Source organism: Lactuca serriola, chromosome 5 (genome assembly GCF_051521515.1).
Source record: "Lactuca serriola cultivar US96UC23 chromosome 5, Lser_US96UC23_V15, whole genome shotgun sequence".
NCBI lineage: Eukaryota > Viridiplantae > Streptophyta > Magnoliopsida > Asterales > Asteraceae > Lactuca > Lactuca serriola.
Genome location: NC_136412.1, coordinates 189,742,633 through 189,762,413, shown reverse-complemented (window position 1 = coordinate 189,762,413; position 19,781 = coordinate 189,742,633).

Genomic DNA, 19,781 nt, shown 5'->3' with positions numbered 1-19,781 from the left:
AGATCCTTCAAACTTCCGCTTCTCTCCCGCCTTATCTTTTTCTAGACCCTTTAATCTTATCTGGGCCTCTACGTTCTTAGCTGCCGTAACAACTGTTTTCAAGGTAGTTGCCATTTTGACCATTGGGCCAAAGTCAGTGGGTAATCCGTTAGCAAACCTATCAATCTTGGAGAGTTCAGTAGGTACCAAGTAGGGAAATAGCTTCATCCTCTCGGTGAATGCGGTGATGTACTCATCAACACTCATCTTCCCTTTCTTCAGGTTCTAAAACTCATTGTTCAGGTCTATCAGATCTATCTCTGAGCAGTACTGCATTTTCAACTGTTCTAAAAACTCTTCCCATGACATCATTTGGGCTTCTCCTCGTGGAATCGTATCTACCGGTAGCTTCCACCAGCTCAAGACTCCTATTTTCAGTTGTCTTACAGCGAAGACGGTCTTCTATTTCTCGCTACAGTCGCAGCTCTCAAACACCATCTCCATCTCGGACATCCAATCCATAATGTCAATAGGCTTTGGGCTTCCTGAGAGACTTGGTGGTTTCGCACCCAAGAAATTCTTGTACATTCGCCCATCCTTGTCGTTTCTCCTCTCCGGGCCATCCCTTCGTTCACCTTGAGTCTCCACTTGACTCACTTGGTGGCTGTAGTTCCCTTCCTACGATTGCTCGGGAATCAGTTTGGGTTGCTCAATGGGCATAGTAGGTTCGTCCCTATTCAACATCTGCCTCATTTCTTCCCTTTGTTCAGCTAACATAGCCCGAATCATGGCTTGAACTCCATCCATGGTGACTGGCTCAGGTGCAACTTCTTCTACAACAGGTATTTGCTGAACCACTGGGGGTTGGTTCCTATTCTCATTTGCATTCATGTTTCCGCTACGGGTCCTTGCCATCTTGATCTATACACCGAATAAGGTGAATCTAGATCTTTATTTAGGATTGAAGTTTAAATCATCCTTATCACTCCGAAACGTTTATATGCTAGTTCTAATATCGTATTCGTACGTTTAGAATCCTAAACACATAAGGTTTCCAGATCCGGTCAGTAACAGACCATAGATCCGATCAAACTATAGCATAACAAATCATTTAGCACATAAAAGCAATTTAGGCAACATTCCTAAAATTAGCTAGTGCTCACACCTCATAATCATCGCTTAGCATTCTAAGTTTAAGTCTAGAAATAAATGCATATTCCTAGTTCGCTTAAAATAATGCTCTGATACCAACTGTGACATCCCCATTTTCACGACCAGAAAAGACCGATTTTGTTTATGCTTTATAAAAGTCAGAGTACTTCTTTTCATAAAAATGTTGCAGAATTTGTTCCCAGAAAAACACGATAAATACGTTATTAAAACATTTTCGAAGAAACGTATTTTATTCATTTTAAAACATTTGGGATGTCATTGTCAATACAGAAACATAAGCATAAACAAAACTTGCATTTATTTACACTAGTGATCTACATCTCTTTAATCTCTCAGTGTAATGTGACTTCATATCAACACCTGTGATATAAATAAACTGAGTGGGTCAGGTTGGGAAACCTGGTGAGTACATAGGGTTTTCAACCCACAATAATATAATTATTATGTTTAAACAATCAAGCAATTAAACCCAATTACCCATCCCCATTATCGTCTTTACTCTTAAGGATCTACCCTAAGAATCAACTATTTCTCGTTCATTCATTCCTAAGGATTATCCTAAGGTATCGGCACGAAATCCATCGTTACCAAAGCTTATAGATTACAATTGGTGAACAAGTAGTCCAAAACATCTGGTAAACACTTAGTTCAAAAGTAACTATTGAACACACTTAGTTCAAAATACCTAGTGAACACACTCAGTTCAAAGATACGTAGTGAACACACTCAGTTCAAAATACCTAATGACCACCTAGTTCAAAAACACCTACAGGTTACGAGCTTACTAGTGTTCTACCAGACCGTCTAGTATCGCCCATGGTCATCATCTATACTCTACTAGATGACTGGATCACTAACAACATTGATGTCTCCCATCGTGTTATCACAAAACAACTATTTCATCTACCCATGTTTTACCCAACACATTTTGTAGATATAAAATACATATATAGTTTAAATCATTTAAAACATGTATAAAAATCTTTCACCCAACATAGACAACAATTATTCAGACAATATGCACATACAACATGTAATTTATATTAGAATAGTTCATATCTATGTGTAAGATGAAAGGGACTATGCACTCACCTGAGAAGGTGGTGACTCGGTACTCGGACAGCGTTTCGTTTACTTTAAAATAATTTCCTTCGACGAAACCTAGTATTATTACCACTAGATTTTAGTCTAATATTTACCGTGACTAATTATTAGTCTTATTATTATTATTAAGCGTTTAAACAATACTTTCCAACCACTATGTACAGACAGGGGCCAGACATAAAACACCGGAGAGCAGAACCATTTTGGCATATAGCAGTTCTGAAATCCAACAACCCTATGCAGCCCTTTAAACCAGTTTCCCCGTACCGCGAGTAGTTAAAAAGATATTATAATGACACTTATATAAGTCATAATAATAGCTCAAATATTTATTATAAATTTATAATAACAATAATAATTTTAAATATAAACTATATTTAAAATAGGGTAAACATAACTTACTTACAAGGAGATTTTAGCTAGGAGTCGGGCTCTGTAGGGGCAGAACTTCGTCGCTGAATCTTTCTAAGAAAGATTCGTGCAGCGCTTCAGCACTCACCTTACTATACTAAAACTACAGAAAGAGAAGTCGAATCACGAGGGACCGAAATGTTCGGGGGATAAGGAGAGAAAGACTCTTGAATCAAGAGAATGGTGCAAGAAATATGAGAGCCCAAGCCTCTTATTTATAGTAATTGAATTTCAAAAACTACCCTCCATAATTACTTAATGACCTTATAGTTATATAAACAACTAAACACCCCTTTATAATACTATTTTCAATAGATTTAACGATATTTGCACTAAAATAATGTCGAAAGAACTCAACATTAGTCTTATAATGACCGCATCGTCGATACCTTTCTAATGATATATACATATGTATATATATGTGTACGTATATATGATTTATACTTTATTTTAATATGTAAATATGCTATTATAATTTGTAACTCGTTCATACGAACTCCGTTTTTTGACGTTCTTTATATCCACGCGTAGGTGGAGACGTACTCTACAACCTTCGTTTAGACTCTGTCGGCTAATTTTGACTTTATTTTTAAAGTTATATTTTTAACACGCCGGGACAGAATTGGTCCGTTCAATCCTCATAACTTCTTCATCCGACGTCCGTTTTCGCCAATCTTTTTCTCGTTATGCTACTCTTAACGAGATATTCGATTCTTGTTCAGGTCGTGTCGGCTAAAAATCGCTCGATCTAATATTCGAATTCCGGGCTGTACACTGCTAATCCGAAACTTCGAAAAATCATAACTTCTTCATACGAAGTCAGATTTGGGCATTCTTTTTATCGAAGTTCTTAGTTTAACATATTCTACGACTTTTGTTTAGAGCGCCAAGGCTAAATCTCGCTCTATCATAAATTCACTATTTACACCTCCTGGTATCGAGCTGGTTCCATCGCGAAACTTCGACGGGTCATAACTTCTTCATTATAACTCGGATTTCGGCGTTCTTTATATGTACAGAAACCTAGTGACATATACTACAACTTGGTTCAAATTATTTATAAGCTTCTGTCGAAAAGTCGTTTTCAACACTTATTGCCTCTAATTTGACTAGCCCAGATCTGCGGGCGTTACGGACGGGTATGAGGTCTGATGGAAGGATAGGGACTCGACGAGTTGGCTAGTTAACTCGGCGAGTCATGTCAACCGGAAGTTGAATTTGAATTTGACTTTGACTTTGATTTGGTCAAAGGGTAACATGGTCATTTTACCCTAAGGGTAGATGTTAGTTTCTGACTAAGTGTTTTGTGGGAATTATAGCCGGAAGATTTCCGGAGTAGCAGCGGCAGCAGTCAGAGGATTCCCGCACAGTTCAGCAGCTATGAGGTGAGTTACCTCCTAGTAGGGGTGGGTCTAAGGCCACAATGCCGGCGCACCATTGAGGAGTATTTAGAAGATAATTGTCTTTGTGATAATTTATCTTGGTTTGGTATGTGTTTGGTTATGAGTTATATCTGTATGATATGTTGCATGATAGGGATAGTTTCCTTGATAATGGTCCTTAGGACCAAGGGGTAGGTCAGTACCTGGATATGTCTGAATGTGTGCTTATATCTTGCTATTGTATGCTAGTGGTAGGGGTTGAATAGTCCCAGTTACCGGTTGAAAGATACCGATGACGATTACCGGTTGAAAGATACCGATGATGATTACCGGTTGAAAGATACCGATGGTATTGTATGGTATGTGGTATGTTGGGGGAACTCACTAAGCTTTGTGCTTACGATTTCAATTTTTGGTTTCAGGTACCACTTCATCTAAGGGGAAGGAGCCGGTAGCGTAGCATGGCGTCACACACACATATGATTTTCCGCACGGTGTTTTCTGGGATTGTACTCTGATATGACATTTGTTCATGGTTGTGGGTTTCAAATATGATACTTGGTTTTGAGATGTCGTGTTTATACAATATTTTCTAATGAATGTTTCATGAATTAATTAATCAAAAATGAAATTTTTGGGCTTGAATTTTGGGACGTTACACCTGGCTTGGGAAGTGCTTCGCTATGAAGGACCTCAGAGAGGCTGCCTATATTTTGGGAATAAGGATAGTGATAAACAGGAGTAAAAGACTTATAGGACTTAGTCAGAACACTTACTTGGACAAGGTACTAAAGCGTTTTAGTATGGAGAATTCCAAGAAAAGGGAGTTACCGATCCAAAGCAATGCCAAGTTGAGTAAGACTCAAAGCCCGAGTACTAAAGCCGAGATAGCAGAAATGAGTCGAGTACCTTACGCTTCCGCAGTTGGATCGATTATGTATGCTATGACTTGTACTCTCCCAGATGTGGCCTTTGCTTTGAGCATGGTCAATAGATATCAAGGGAACCCTGGTAGAGCATATTGGACCGCAGTCAAGAATATTCTTAAGTACCTTCGGAGGATGAAGGAATGGTTTCTTATCCTCGGTGGGAGTGATGACTTAAGGGTATGAGGGTATAATGACGCTGGTTTTTTTGATAGACTGAGATAATTATCGATCTCAGTTAGGCTGGGTCTTTACCCTGAATAGAGGAGCAGTGACTTGGAAAAGTTCCAAGCAGCAAAGCGTAGCTGATTCAACGTGCGAATCAGAGTATATAGCAGCGAGCGAAGCGTCAAAGGAGGCAATATGATTGAAGAACTTCATCGGAGACCTTGGAGTTGTACCAACCATAAAGGAGCCTATGGAAAATTTCTACGATAATGAAGGTGCGGTTGGCTTGACCAAGGCACTGAGGGATCATTCCAGATCCAGACATATTGACAGGAAATATCACATCTTTAGACATTGGGTAGAAGAGAGACTCCTCGTTGTGAAGAGGGTATTGTCAGAGGATAGCCCAGCAGATCCCCTCACGAAGGGATTGCGTAGGGTTAAGCGCTTGCAGCATGCTAGGAGCATCGGGCTGAAGGACGATATTAGTTTAGATTAGATAGTTTTGAAACCTGTAATAGATAAATTGTAATTAACATTTGATGATTTAATAGAGGAGTATTATTTATAAGTAAAGTTATTGTCTTGTGTTAATTATTTACCTATTGTTTCACTTTGCATGTTTTGACTTCCTGAATAATAAGATTATTCGAACAGTCCACAATCGCTCATATGTTGGAAGTAAATATAAAAGAAGACTATCATGAATTGGCTTATAGACTATCTAAAGTGTATTAGACATAGCAAAATTTGCTAGAACGTTCATGTGTGCTTATGAAATAAGATTTGAGCATTGGATTTAACCCGTGCTCATTTGAATCGTTTCATGGAATTTTTCACGAGTGATTGTGAAACGATAATACCATATAGTCTTTAAACCTAGACATATGGTTTATTGTTTGCGAGTTAGTTGTGCATTGATAATGCGTAAACACATCAGTAACTTGATGTTATAAAACGCATTGTTGTGCATGATTTAGTGAGTGAATAGTAAATGCGTATAAGTCGAAGTTTATATGTTCATTTTATCCTAAGAGGGTAAAAGTGATATTTGGGCCCCTCGATGATTTGGTTTGATTTATGTGTCGGTCCCGGTCAGGACTGAATTGATGTGTTCAATTAAGTTGTATGTCAGACAAATCAGAGATCGGGAAAAAACTGTTGGACAATAAGTATGACTATGTTCCATGTAATTATCCGCACGATATCATGAGAACGGAGGACTATACGATCCCTTATCTAAAGGACAAGTCAGAGTTCAACATCGACTTTTGAGAGCTACGATTGCTAATCAGATTTTGAAGTCGTACTTGCATTCATAGTTATTAGACGTATCCAAGTGGGAGACTGTTGGATTAGTGTCTAAGTCCATAACTATATTTGGTATGAAGATGAACCGGTTGTAGCATGGTCCTTTTGGGTTGCCTTCACCAAAGCAACTTGACTGGATGATTAATAGAGAAAGAGGTTGTTATGGTTTATTAATATATTATAAGAATAATATATTAAAAGAGAAATCATATTAGTTAATTAATATTGGTCAAGAATTAATTAAGAAATTAATATTGTGATCAAAAGATATTAATTGAAATTAGGGGACTGGAATTGCAATTATAAGATAATTGAATTTTGTATCTTATGGATTAAAAGGGGTGGATGAAATTAATGTGGAAGCCCACCTTGAAATCGTCCAAGGCCTTATTCCAGAAGGTTCTTTAGACTGCTTAAGGCCTAATCTATCCAATTAGGGTTTTGACTGAAACCCTAGCAGCTCAGCTATTTAAGGACCCCTAGGGCATGCAAAATCGGCTACCAGAAGAACCCTAGAGTCCTTAGAGCCAATTTTGAGCCTCCATCCTCTCTCTTCAAGATCATCCTTCTTGCCTTGGTGTTTGTGATCGATTAGACATATTACATTTGTGATACTAGGCTCTGAAAGCTTGAAGATTCTTGCAACAATAAAAAGTAATCATATGAACTTATTTAGTTATAGTTTTCGATTATGATATGCTACAATTAGGGTTTGTAAGCTTTGGATAATTTGCATGTACAATAGAGAAACCTAGATCCAAAGTTTTAGTGTTTTTCATGTGCACCATATGATTGTTGTATTGCTCAAAACCCATCAGTTGGAACCTCCCATTGTATCACCACTTCAATCTTGGCCATATCGACCAAAATATCATCCTGGTTCATGAGATGCCCAAAAACTAAACCCTGCGCAACCAGAACTTGCACTTTGAGAACTTGGCATACAATGCCCCTATTTGTAGAACCACAAGAATGTCATGAAGTTGCTCCTCATGTTGCTCCTTGGTCTTAGAATAGAACAAGATATCATCAATAAAAATGATCACTGAAAGATTCAACATTAGTATGTACACCCGGTTCATGAGATCCACAAATGTCGCCGGTGCGTTGGAATGACCATAATGAGTATGGAATGCCATCTTCTGAATTTCATCCTCCCTAAACCTCACCTGATGGTAGCCTAATCTCAAATAGATCTTGGAGAACTAAGACACTCCCTGTATTGGTCAAAAAGGTCATCAATCCTCAGCAGTGGGTATCGGTTCTTCACCGTCAACCTTTTCAATTCTCGGTGTTAGATGCATTTTATATGTATCTTTTAGCACATGTTTCTTGATATTTTCCTACAAAAGGCTACTATATCCTTTGTATTGTTATAATTTTTGTATTACTCATTATATTCATCGCATGCCCCATACTACTCATTTTTGTTATGATTTCCAGGGCAAAAAAATCAGAATGAGTATACGGCATTTCAAAGAAGCATTTTATGAAGCATTGAAGCTTAATAGGAGTTTGAAACTAAAGATGGATGTTGGCGAATGACTAGAAGAAACTTAGTTAGAAGAATTATTACCGATCTGTAAAAATAAGCAAAAATACAATCATGTTTTTGGAGAAGCACAATCACATTTGGTGATCGAGGTTTTTCCAGGCACAAAAAATGATCTGTTGAAAAAAAAGCCGAAAAAATGATCGTGGTCTTGGGAACCACGATTGCATTTTCCATTGGAAGTCCCAAAAACACCAAAAATAGCAATTTACTTCATTTAAATGTATCGGGACGTGTTTTGACCAAAAATGTGATCATGTTTGTCAAAAGCATGATCGTGGAAAGGGTCACTGACTTCTTGGACATATAAATAGAACCTCATAACCATCCAGTGAACACTAACTTCAATTCTAGGCGGTTTGTGGTGATTTTCCGAAGGTTTTGGCGAAGAACGAAGATCTAAAGGGCATGATTCACTATATAATTTTATTTTAGTAAGATTTATCTTTCAACACTCTCTTTAATCTTTTGTAATAGGTTTTTTCCATGTCAGCCTAAAACCCTAGATTTTAGATTCACATAGACTCGACTTTTTGCTTAACTAGTCATCAAGCATGATTTTTATTATTGTGATTTCTGATTATTTTGATCATTTTTATGCGTAATTGAGTGTTTTTATTTTGAATCAATTTATGTTGGCCACTTTAATTGTTATTGAGTCATTCGAGTTATCTGATTGTTTAGATCCATAATTGTCTTAATTAATCAGTAAAAGTAAAAAATATTAGATTGGTTCTATGTCAACGATTTAACTGTAATATAAACTTATCAGATAAGTTTTTACAATCTCGAGCTTGTGAGAAGTATTGAACTTTACTGAGAATTTTACACCATGTCTAATGCTACTTTTCTTAATTAGTTAAGAGCTTGTTTAGTTAATTTAGTAAAAAGTAAGGTTAACTTAAAGAGCTTATTTTGGTTAAACATTTTAGTAAAAGAAAATTATTAGAGCTTATTAATGATTTTCAGTACCATTTGAAATGGCGCACAACTCAAACAATCATGTTGAAGGTTATTTGCATGATTAGGAGAGTCATCACAGAACTAAAATTGCCTTTTATTATCTGAAATTTCTCAAGTATTTAAATTGCATTTGTAACGTCCCAAAATTAGTAGAATTTTTTTTTCAGTTTTAAATCATTGAATCCATACAAACAATTGTTCCAAAACCAATCAGATTAAATTATATTTTTCAACATCAGAATAAAACATTAATAAACTGTGCGGAAAAAGCCATCAGAGGATGTTGTGTTGTCAAGCCTGAACCTTCCCTTTTGAACTAGAAGTACCTCAAAAGTGTTAAACCACTAATAGTAAGCACAAAGCTTACCGAGTTCCCCAATATACCACCTACCAGACATACATTGCCATGTGCTACCTCATGGTTTTGCACACAAATGCCATGGGCTTGCCCGATGGTCTAGCATCAAAGTGGATACTCTTAGGATCTTTCATGCAAGTCTCATGGGTTTTTCACATGATCTTTCATACAAACACCATGGGCTACCCTGCGGGGTCTTCCATGTAAGTATCACAAAGACAACTAGCACCCTACACAATATAGTGAGAAGTCTCGCCTGACTCACAAAATCAGCTAAATCACATCTCAATGCCCCACAACAGATGATACAACACTCATATCAAAACACACATGATCGAATCCTAGTTTACACCCTAAATCCAACAATCTTTACCAAAAAGTCAATGCAATAACCAAGTCAACGGTCCAATGTCAACCCTCAAGTCAACAACATAAAACTGACTTCAATAAATGGCCATGTCGGGGCCTTCCATTGGCCATGTCATGGCTTCGTAAGGACAAAACAGTCCAGCAGCCTTAAGGTCACCATGACGTGGCGACCAAAGTGCCATGCATGGTAACTAGGTCTTAACAACTTAATTTATTAAGTTGTTTTCTTTGTCCTTAGGAGCTCTAAAGCCCAGATTTGCTACACCCCAAGGTCTTAATGGGTAAAGTTTCCAAATTTATTCCTCAAGTCATCCTAATATGCCAAAACTTCTAACCTTAAGACCTTAATGACATCTTAAGCGGTGACGCTCATTTTTCCCTTTCTTCAGATTCTGAAACTCATTATTGATTTCCAAAAGATCCTGCTCAGAGCAGTACTGCATCTTCAGTTGCACCAAGAAATCTTCCCAAGAAATCTTGCTAGCTTCTGCCTTGGGCATCGTATAAGCTAGTAGCTTCCACCAGCTTAGTACTCTAGAATTTAAATGGGGAACCGCAAGAGCGGTCTTCAATCTATTATTGCATTCGCAACTCTCAGACATTGTCTCCATTTTGGAGACCCAATCCTTTACTTCCACCGATGTTGGGATTCCATAAATACACGGTGGTTTGGATGCCATGAAATCCTTGTATTTGCATCTACGCCTGTGATTTCCTCCACCTTGGTTGTTTCCTCTAACCACTGGCAGTTCAGCTTGACCAACGGTCATACTGTAGTTTCCTTCTCTGACTGTCACTCATTCAGTTCGGGCTGTTCAACAGACATCAAATGTTCATCCATGTTATTCAGCAATAGTTGACTCATCTCTTCCCTTTGTTCATTCATCATTGCCTGAATCATGGACTGTACTCCGGCCATAGTGACTGGTTCTAGTGCGACATCTACTATCGGCACCCACTCAATCACTTGGGGACGAGGCCACTGATTCCTATGTTCATTTGTGTTTCGAACTCCACTTCGGGTTCCCACCATTTTATCTATACACCAAAGTAGGTGAATTTAGATCTTTATTTACGACAGATGCTTAAATTCTCCTTATCACTCTGAAACGTTACATGCTAGTTCTAATATCGTAGTCGTACGCTTAGAATCCTGAACACATAACGTTTCTAGATCCGGTCGGCAACAGACCATAAATCCGAATAAATCATAGCATATATAGAAAACATATAGCATTTAGAAAATAACATCATTTTAGGCATCTTTCCTAAAATAAACTAGTGCTCGTGTCTAAAATATGGAAGACACTCATCTCATGATCATCTAACATTTTAAGTTTAAGTCTAGAAATCCTACAAATTCCTAGTTTGGTTAAACTAATGCTCTGATACCAACTGTGACATCCCCAAATTTCACAGCCAGAAAAGACCGATTTCGGTTATGCTTTTATAATAAAATCAGAGTAATCTTTCAAAGAAGAGTGTTGCAGAATTTGTTGTAAAAATAAAATACGATAAAAATTTATCAAAGCATTTCTTAAAGAAATGAATTTTCATTATCTTACAAAACTTGGGATGTCATCATCAATATAGGTCAAAATCATAAACAAAACATCATAGTCCATAAGACAAAATTGGCCTTGAATACAATATAGGCCTTTACATCATTCAATATTTTTCTACTGGCCTATAAATCCATAATGTCTCGTCAGATCATCCAACTATGCTCTTGCCACTACCTGTAATAGAAGAAACTGAGTGGGTCTAGCTGGGGAGCCTAGTGAGCATATAGGGTTTTCACAATAAACAAGTTTATTAATCTCATCAAACCAAACAAGCCTGATTACTCGTTCCCGTTATCCTCACTTTACGTCCCTAAAGCATCTAATAAAAGGGACCTAGCCTAAGGATCATCATCGGGGTGGACTCTATTGCTGAGGGGATTCCTCAGCGATAAATGTCCATAAGGTAACAATGAGGGGGATGGAGTACACCGGTGAACACATCGTTTACAAACACCTACATGTTGCGAGCCTGCTAGCATTCCATGAACTGTCTAGAAAAGTCTTTGGTCGTCATCTATACTCTGCTAGATGACTGGAACATCGTCAATGTCGAGGCCTCTCATCATTTTATTTCATTATACATCAACTATTTCATCTACCCATGTTTTACCCAACATATTTGTAGATATAAAATACATATACAGTGCAAATCTGAAAAACGAAGTTTAAAACTTTCATACAACATAGATCTCAAATAAACAAACAATATATATACACATAGTATATAATTTATATAAAATACTTCATATCTATGTGTAAGATGAAAGTGACTACACTTTCACTGATATGGTGGTGATTTGTACAACACCTCGCTTCTTAAAATAATCTTCTTTGATGAAACTGGGAGGTTTGCTTAAAAATCGGGCTCTGCGGGGGCAAAGTTTGTAAACCGAAAAACTGTTTTTCTCGGAGACTTCGGGCACTCCGGGGCTTTATTCTAGTGTTAGGGAGGTACCCTAGACTTTGGTGGGGCAAGGGGGTGGGGAAGTTTGAGAGAGTGTAGAGAGAGGAGAGACTGGGTGAGTGTAGAGACTAGATGTTGTAAAAGTCGAAGTGTTTGTTTCTTTAGTTTCACATGTTAATTATTTTACTAAGTCTTCATTTGTGCGAAGCGTATAGTTCAGGACTTAGTATATTTTTTGTACACTCAGGTTTCCTATAAATAGGGACTGAGGTTAGAAGTAGAAATCGAATGCACGAGTGATTCATTAATCATTCGCAAGTTCTCTCTTCTTATTTTGTAATCAGTTCTTCATCAATATAAGATCTGATTAATATTTACTTTCTGTGTTCTTACTTTTCATTCATACAATCATGATTGCTTTCTAAATCTCGATTACAATTCTCTTCAATTGGTATCAGAGCAGGATTCAAACTGCATTGATCTGATTTTCATTTTAGAATCATTTGCTTTTTGAGTAGTAACTTTACTCAAAATTTTCCGCGCAGTTTGGTTCTGAAAATCTCTCTTGATCTTCAGATTTGAATTGATTCTGCATTTGAATTGTTTAGTCGAGTGATCGATAAGCAATCGGTGATCAATTCGTTTGATCAATTCACAAATACATCAAGTTTTTCAAACTTTCTAAAAATTTCTCGTGTTCATCAATGGCGAACTTCAACATGAACACCATGACTTCTTTCTCTCACTTACTTGGTTCTTCAACCAAAATTCCAATGTTAATCCCTGAATACTATGATCAGTGGGCTGATAGTATGGAGGATTACTTAAATGGAATCGATGAAGAGCTCTGGAATTGTATCAGTGGAAAAGGTCAACTTCCTGATAATGTTCAACCAATTGGACAATCTGCTTCTTCAGATGAAGTTGCTAATCAATAGAATCCAATGAAGCAAAATGAGAAAAGGTGTATGAGAGAATTAAGAGGTGCTTTGCCTCCTGTGGTTTACAATTACATTCGTAGTTGTAAAACAGCCAAGGACATTTGGATCACACTAAATGAGAAGTATCAAGGTAGCGAAAAGACGAAGATCAATTCTGTTAAGCAATGTCTTATTGAACTTAAGGAATTCAGACAAAAGGATGCTGAAACTCTTGAAAACTACTATGATCGTCTGAATGAGCTTGTTTATCGTTGCAGTAGGTATGGAATCACAAGGTCTCTCATGGAATTCAATCTAACATTCATCATGGGTCTTCGCAAAGAATGGCGTAGTGTGAGTATGATGATAAAGAACCAACAAAGTTTTGATACAACCAGCTTTAATGATCTCTATAACCAGATGAAAACACACAAAAGTGAAGTTACATAAATGTTTGAAGAATCAAAACAGAGTCTAGGAGGTTCTTTGGCTTTGGTTTCAAAGATTTTAGAAATTGATACTGGTGAAACAGAAGGATCAGACAATGAAGGTTTCTTAATGAACTCTGATGATGAAGCAATTGCATTCTATTCAAACAACAGAGTTAAGAAATTTTTCAAAAAGCCTTTCAATCCAAAAGGAAAGCCAAATGATGCAAAGAGTGGTTTCATAAAAGCTGGAGGTGAGGAAAAGAAGAAATTGGAAAAGGTTGAAGAAAAGCAGAAAGATGCGAAGGAAGAGAAGAAACTAAAAGGTGATTCTAGAATTCATTGTCATTACTGTAATGGAGCAAATAACTTCGCAGCTGATTGTATGCTGAAAAAGAAAGAGGAGAAGAAAAGCAAAATCAAAGATGAATCCTAGTACTCAGAAAAGCTTGAGGAGGTGCTGCGAAGGCAAAAGGCTTGTCATTAGTTTCGAAAGGAGAGTCTGATGAAGAAGAAAGTGGAACTTATCAGATCTGGTCTTCAGGATATGATGATGAAGAAATGAGGCACCCAACTCATGGTGCAATGTTCGCAAGCTATGAATAGAATTACAAAGAGAATGTTTCTAGACGATGCTTTGTGTCCAAATCCACTGATAAATCTCCAATGACCACTAAGGTACGTGCTATTCTTGAATCATTTAATATTCCTTTATCTGCTTATGATGCTGAAATAACTTCATTTGATGATACTGTTGCTTATTTTGATTGTGTTATTGTGTCTGCTAGTACAGAAGCACAAAATCTAAAATTGCAACTAGTTGAGACAAGAAGAGAATTAGAAATAAAACGAAGCAGAGTAGATAAACTTGAATTACTAATGGAAAATGTAAATTGTGATAGGAACAATCTAGATAAAGAAGTTAGGTTGTTACTAGCACAAAGAAACATTTATTGTAACTTTGCTAAACGTTTGTATGCGAAGTTGACTGCTTTACATCATTCTTCTAAAATAAGAAAAGAACAACATAGGAAACTTTTACCTTTTCTTGAATATGAACGCGGAAAAGTTGATGTTGTTTCTTATGACTGCGAAAATACAATTGCTCATTTTGACAAAATACCTGATGATAGATTCGCATATGGTATTGTCAAAATTGACGAATTCCTGAATGCTGATGAGTTGGTTAGTATTGTTAATGAAAGTTTGACAAAGAATGAACAAGTGAAAATCTTAAAGAAAACTGAAACTTCAACTCTTGATTCTCAACTCAATTATGTTGATGTCGATGACAATTTAGATAATGTGAGTGAAATCAGTGAGATCGAAGAGGAAGAAGAGGTTGATTGTTCTAAATTGTCAATCATTAATATCACATCTAAGGTCAAAGGTAAAGAAATTATAGTTGATTCGATAGTAAAGGATGAAAATAATAAACCCTCTACTTCGCAACATTGTGACATTGATAATGTGGAAGTTGAAAGCTGGAAGACTGATGACACTGATGAAAACAAAGAAGAAGTGAAGGATTCACATGAAACACCTCAACGAGTTGTTGTTAATCAAGTGTTTGGTGATACAAAAGAATTCGACAAATTCTTAATGACAAAGGTGCACATTATTTGGAAACTAACACTGTGGTTTATCCAAATTTTACATGTACATATAACACAATCTTTCCAAATCAAGTCTTTGTCACAACTGGAAATGTTGAGAAAATTAAACCTAAATTCAACAAAATGGTTGAAAATGATAATCAAAGGTCAACTACTGAAGGTTTCTTTGCAAATCAAAATACAGTAGAAAACAATTTGACTCAAAATTCTTATGTTTTTCAAGGTCAAAAATCATCACAAAAATGGGTGGTTAAACGTGAAAAAGAAAACAAAGTTTTTGAAAAAGATGAAAAACCAAAGATGGAAGTGAAACTAAATTCTCATGAATTCAAATTGATGGTTGGAAAGTATTCAACAGAAAATAATGTTTCAAAAAGAAAAACAATCTTTTGGCAAGTTGTGTCTAATGATAAACCAAAAGTTGAAAAAGCACAAATTTCAAAGACAAAATCATAAAAATTTCAAAAGGATACAAGTTTTCACAAACCAATATATTCTGTTGACAAAATTCCAATGAAAAATAATGATAAATTTGTTCGGAAATATGACAACATTAGAAAATTCGAGACTTCGTAAAAATTTGTGAATGATCATAAGTTTCACAATGTTGGCAAATTAACGAATAATTCATCAACTTTGAATGTCAAAACTCAAGAAAAACTAAAATTTTCACCTAAACAACCAAATTTTCCAAATCCTTCGATCTCAAAACCGACCAAAGTTTTGTATACAAAAGGAAAATCTGATGTATATACGATCAACAATTGGCTTGAAGGGAAAGGAAAACAATATCAAAATGGGAAGTTTTCAGAACAACAGATAAAGACTGCATTTGACAAGTTCGTGAATAAGTCTACCACTGGTAGTTCATCATCTCATGATTCGCAAGTTTCGGTACAAAAATGGAAACCAGTTATGAAAGTTGCGAATGTTGTGAAGGATGAGATGAAAGTCAAAGGAAATCCAAAACTATTGAATAACTATATTTCAATATCTAGATCTGATGATGTTGATTTAATGGATAGTGTCTTAGACAAAGTGAAAACATGGTTTTTAAATTCAAAGAATTTGTTCAAAACTACTAATGAAGGACCCAATAAGTTTTGGGTTCCTAAATTTTTTCAATAAATGCAGGTGATATGTGACGAGCAATATGATGCAAAATGGTATATTGATAGTGGTTGCTCTCGTCACATGACTGGAAGAAAGGAAAACTTGTGAGATTATAGAAGCTTGGAAAATGCTGGAGTAGTCATGTCACACCCCAAAACCAAGAACGGCGGAAACGTTCTGGGGCGGAGGACGTCATGTAAGGTAATCACAACACAGTAAATGTAAATAAGCAACCAACATCATCCACTGCATTAAATATATAAATTTAATACATGCGTGTTCTGTACAGTTTTAGACACCAAAAATATAACGTAAATCAAAATAATAAAATGATGAGTCTTGAGTGCGCTCCATCATCTCAAAAGCTGGCATCGGTACCTGCCTACTGATGACCTGAGAATACAAGTTATTTTGAAAGAGTTTATCAGCATTAAGCTGGTGAGTTCATAAGTATTTTTAGTGTCAATGTTTGTAGTCAAAAATGTTTGAACCTGTCTCAATGTATAAGTTTGTAAAAGTTCGAATCTCTCAGAAAATCCTATATTTTCTATAAAAGTAACCTTCTACCAAGGCTAAACTGTTTTGTAAACTCGTCTGTTGTAAAAGTGTGTAATTACCCAAGTATAACTATCATTTGTTAAAATATAGTTTGTACATTAATGCTTAAGTGAGGTTATCACTAAAATATGTAATGGGTAAATCATTGTAGCACTGTAGCTTGGTATAATAAGACTACTGCTGTCCCTAATACTACTACCTTAAACCGGATTTATATTAAGGTATAATGTGATAAATTGCACCATGCTATCGACTGGTAACAACGACATAAAGAACGGTCGTAATAAAGGAATGACGTTTGGCACCCGCAGACCTGAAGGTCCGGCTGTAGCTAGCAGCAAGGTGTAGGATAGTCAATCCAGTATAGATCTATACGCAAACTCAACGCTCTCCCTCCAAGAGAATTCTGGCTACAACTCGGGCCATGACATTTAAGGCATGCTCCGATACAGTGTATCACATTTGTTATCGTATTCTTGCATATGTGATGAAATGTTTCTCGTTCTAGTATAGTTGTATATGTTCTCATAGTATAGTTGTATATATTCTCTTCCTAGTATAGACTCATGAATGAACTGACTCATTGATCTAGCAGTTGTAATAGTATGATTCTGTGTTACCCTGATGGTAACTTACTAACGGTGCGTCTAGTACGTATGAATATGGAAATACTTTTATGTCTATATATGTATATTTGATATATAATTAATATGGAAACGACCTTCGGATGGTCACCCGAAATCCCACCAGACCACATCCAAATCGAGAAAAAGGAAATAGGGTGGATGGCCTTCCTAAGCCCTTTAAACATTATTTATACATCTATACATATATGGGCATGCAATTTATAATATAAAAGCATAAATAAGTATTTATAAGACATTTGAAACATAAGTATTATTTTTAAAGAAAGATTGACTTGATGTCAATCTATAAAACAATTTGAAGGCATAGATTTGATTAAAACGGTTTAAGTATAATGAACATTTGTTTAAATCAGAGTTGTAGTATAAATTTGAAAAGTAAATGGGTTTGGAAAACATTTTGAAGTAAAACAGTTCGATAGACAGTTTGAATAGTGATAAAATCACTGTTTTCCCTAGTTATTAATCACATGTGATTAATGCAATCACATGTGATTGAAGCAATAACTATAAGTATTTAACTTGTATCCCCCCCCCTTGAAAGCATATAAAAGAATTTATAAAGTATTTAAAAGGTAAATTAAGGGGTATGAACTCACTTGATTGATTGAAGAAAGCGAGATGGAAAACTGGGCAGAGTTTCGTCTCGGAAAACGGATTTTTTCTCGGTATTCTCGGGAATCTCGGGAGTAAAATCGACCCTCGGGACTTGAGCAAAAAGACCAGAGCTTCGGGTTTTAACGGGCACGGAAATCGAGGCAAGATCGTGAGAGAAAAGAGAGAAGTGAGCAAAATTTTCGGAAAGCCTCGCATTCTATTTATAGGAAGGCTAAACCGCCTCGGTACGCGGGGCGTACGCGCTGCGTCATGCATGACTGAAGCCTCGACTGCCTCGGCTTCGGATGGGATGGGTCGCTGGGGAGGCGGGTCGGACGGGACAGCGGGTCGGATGGGACGGCGGGTCGGACGGGTCGGACACCTCGGATAGGGCGACGTGGACGATCCGAGGCCCTTGATCTCAGTACGCAGGGCGTACTTCGGTCCTATCCGATGACTCCCCTTCGGATAATACCGGGAGTTTATAATTAAATTTATATTTATTTTATATAAACTTCAAAAATTCATATCTCCCTCATACGAACTCCGTTTTTGACGTTCTTTATATCCACGCGAAGGTGAGACCATGATCTACAACTTTCGTTTAGATTCCGTTGGCAAATTCCGAAATTATTTTTATTATTTATTTATTAAAATGACGTGATTAAGGGATTTCTTCAAAAATTCATAACTTCTTCATCCGAAGTCAGATTTGGACGTTCTTTTTATGTACGCAAACCTTGATATGATTCCTACTACTTTATTTAACCCGAATAAGATTTTAGGAAGGTTACATTTTGACCTAAATTTGATTGGTTTTACATTACATTGACTCGAAATATCGGGTTGTCACATCATCCCCCCGTTAGAAGGAATTTCGTCCCGAAATTAGAATTTTAAGCAAGTTAGAAATTACAAATAACTAAGCAAAAAGGTGAGGGTATTTCAGTTTCATCTGATCCTCACGTTCCCAAGTGAATTCCGGTCCTCGCTTGGCATTCCAGCGAACCTTCACGATAGGGATACGGCTTTGCTTTGTCTGCTTGACCTCACGGTCCATGATCTCTACAGGTTCTTCCACGAAGTTGAGGCTCTCGTTGATTTCGATCTCGTCAAGTGGGATTACAAGAGTCTCATCGGATAGACACTTTTTCAAGTTAGATACGTGGAATGTAGAATGTACGTTACGAAGTGCGTCTGGTAGTTCGAGTTTGTAAGTTGCAGGGCCGACTCTTGCAAGAATCTCGAAAGGCCCTATGTACCTCGGATTAAGCTTTCCACGCTTGCCGAAGCGTATCAAGCCCTTCCAGGGTGAGACTTTGAGGAGGACTCGGTCTCCCACCTGAAATTCCAAAGGTTTCCTTCGTTTATCAGTATAGCTCTTCTGTCGGTCTCTAGAGGCTTTCAATCGTTCACGGATCTGAACGATTTTCTCTGTTGTTTCCCGAATGATCTCCGGACCGGTGAGAGTACTTTCGGAAGTTTGCCCCCTGGCTAATTGGGTATCACCCACCTCAGCCCAGCACAGAGGGGATCTGCACTTACGGCCGTAGAGAGCTTCAAATGGAGCAGCCTTGATGCTCGTGTGGTAACTGTTATTATAGGAAAACTCGACAAGGGGTAAATGAGTATCCCATGCCTTCCCAAAGTCAATCACGCAGGCTCGCAACATATCTTCCAGAGTTTGGATGGTCCTCTCACTCTGTCCGTCGGTCTGTGGATGGTAGGCTGTGCTCATGT